At 44.3% G+C, this 2,394-nt stretch overlaps 1 pseudogene; it reads right to left on the bottom strand.

Moving 5' to 3' along the window:
* Nucleotides 1–1,233: 1,233 nt before the first annotated feature.
* Nucleotides 1,234–2,147, bottom strand: LOC102481257 (high mobility group protein B3 pseudogene; annotated as a pseudogene).
* Nucleotides 2,148–2,394: the final 247 nt, after the last annotated feature.

Genomic DNA, 2,394 nt, shown 5'->3' with positions numbered 1-2,394 from the left:
GAGATTATCCAAAAAGAGACTGCCTGGGCCGGCAGGTGGCTTGGTGGTTAAGGTGGCTGGACTCCCACATGGCAGACTGTGGTTTGAATCCTGGACCTGGCAGCTTGGTTTCTCACTTTTCTTCCCTCTCTCTCTCTCTCTGTCTCTCTCTGGTCAACTTCAAAAAAATAAAATAAAATAAAATAACGACAATGAATAAAATTTTAAAATTCTTTAAAAAAAAGAGACTGACACAATTTTCTTTTTTAGAAATGTAATACTGTTTATTTAACTTCAAAAACATTGCAGTATTCTAAACATACAAAAATAACAGAATATTGCAAATCGTGTTTTAAGTGCAGAGGTTCTTAAGCTTCATTGATGCAGTGGCTCTTGGCTTTGCTGACAATGAAGAGTTCTATAGTTTATTTAAAACAAAGTTTTGGGACCAGCAGGTGGTGTGGTGGTTAAGGAGCTGGACACTCCCACATGGCCGACCAGGGTTCAAGTCCTGAATCTGGTGGCTCGCTTTCTTACTTCTCTCTCTCTCTCACTCTCGCCCTCTGTCTCTCTCTGGTCAAATTAAAAAATAAATGAATGAATAAATTAAATAAAAAAAAAAAATAAACAAAGTTTTAAAACTACTGCACTTCACTAAGGAAACAAAAATCCAAACCCTTCTCATGCCAGCTGACTCCCCTTTTCCACACCTAAGAATGGCAGCAGAACGCCAGGTCACTATGTACAAAATAACACAAACTGATGCTTACATGGAGGTCACCACAGAGTGAACAGGTCCCGCTTCCCAGAGCATGCCCTTCCCACAGCCTCTACCAAGCCAGGATTATGGAGAGTTCGTCACAGTTGTTCTGTTCTCGTTTCAGACCAGAGATATGTACAGCTGATAACTCAGTATTTTTAGCCAATAACCATATAGTTAACACCACCTTACAAATTCAAGGGAAATGACTGTCAGGAACATCTTTAAATGCCTTGTCACACCAACAGCAAAGTACAGAGTGAGGAGAACATGAGAGTACCTTTGCATTTTAAAACTGTTTGGAAATACGTACAACTTTGGTACAGTTTCAGGGTGCTCCGGACACCCATGGCCACTTCATGTAAACCACTGCCAGTTTCTAGAGCTTTGAGAGACAACATGATCGTGATCACATTCTGCAATTAAACCACATGAGGGCAAGAGACACGCCTCCAATAGAGGAGGTATGATTATAGCTCCCCTGCCTAAGGGATTCACAAGGAGACAGAGCAACAGGTTGTTTTTTTTTTTTTTTTTAATTCATCCTTCCCCTCCTCCTCTTCCCTGTCTTCTTCACTTTCCTCTTCCACCTTTTTACAAGCAACTTTGGCAAAACACTTCGGGCCATCAAACTTGCCTTTAGCCTTAGAGTCAGCAACATCCTTCTTGTACTTTTTCTTTTTTTTTTTTTTTTTCCGGAGAGATTTTTGCTATAGGGCGCATACACTCGCCAGAAAGACAGAGAGGGACAGAGAGACAGAAAGCGAGGAATCACCCCCCCAGGGGAGATAGCCACGCCGCAATCCCTTCTCCTCCATTCTCCTCTTGGGATCCTGGGCATGCACACACGCGCCTGGTGCGAGTTTAAGCCACCAGGTCCAGGCCTCGAACCGCAGTCGCCTACATGAGAGTCCAGCAACACAGCCATTCTCTAACTGCTGGTCCCCTTCTCATACTTCTTCAGCTTTATGACCTTGGTGATGTGAGGCTGCTTCTCGCTGTCACCTAAGTTGTCCCACATATCACTCAGCTTCTTTGCCACATCTCCAATAGAGATGCCAGGTTTGTTGGATTTGATCTTGGGGCGAAATTCTGAGCAGAACAGAAAGGATTCAGACGGTGGCCTTTGGGGGGCATTAGGGTTCTTTTTCTTCTTGTCTCCCTTAGCCGGTCCATAAGCCTTGATTTCCCATCATAGGGTACTTTATCCGCCTTTGCCATTTCATCAAATTTCGACTTCTCTTTCCTAGACATTGTCTTCCACCTCTCAGAGCACTTCTTAGAAAATTCTGCAAAATTTACAGGGACCTCCGGGTTTTTCTTCTTATGTTCTTCTCTGCAGGTCTGCACAAAGAAGGCATAAGCAGACATCTCGCCCTTTTGGTTTCGTGGGGTCACCTTTAGCCATCCTGACTGTATTGTTCCCTAGTCTGGGCAGGGCAGGACATGCAACTCAGCGCTCCCTAGCCTCGTGCTAGCTGCCTCCGTGAGCCGCCTTGCCACACACAGTTTTTAAATAAAGGGCTGAAGAACTAAGAGGAAGGAGTATGTTGACCGATCTGCTTACCTGACTGTGGGGCTGACCGTCACAAGACATTCTTTCTCAAGATAATTCCAGGTTCGTAGTCTCCCTTAGGCTGATCACACATCCTGCT

Source organism: Tupaia chinensis, unplaced genomic scaffold (assembly GCF_000334495.1).
Source record: "Tupaia chinensis unplaced genomic scaffold, TupChi_1.0 Scaffold144346_1, whole genome shotgun sequence".
Taxonomy (NCBI): Eukaryota; Metazoa; Chordata; class Mammalia; order Scandentia; family Tupaiidae; genus Tupaia; species Tupaia belangeri.
The sequence above is the reverse complement of the archived record's forward strand: the minus strand, read 5'-3'. Positions and strand labels throughout refer to the sequence as shown.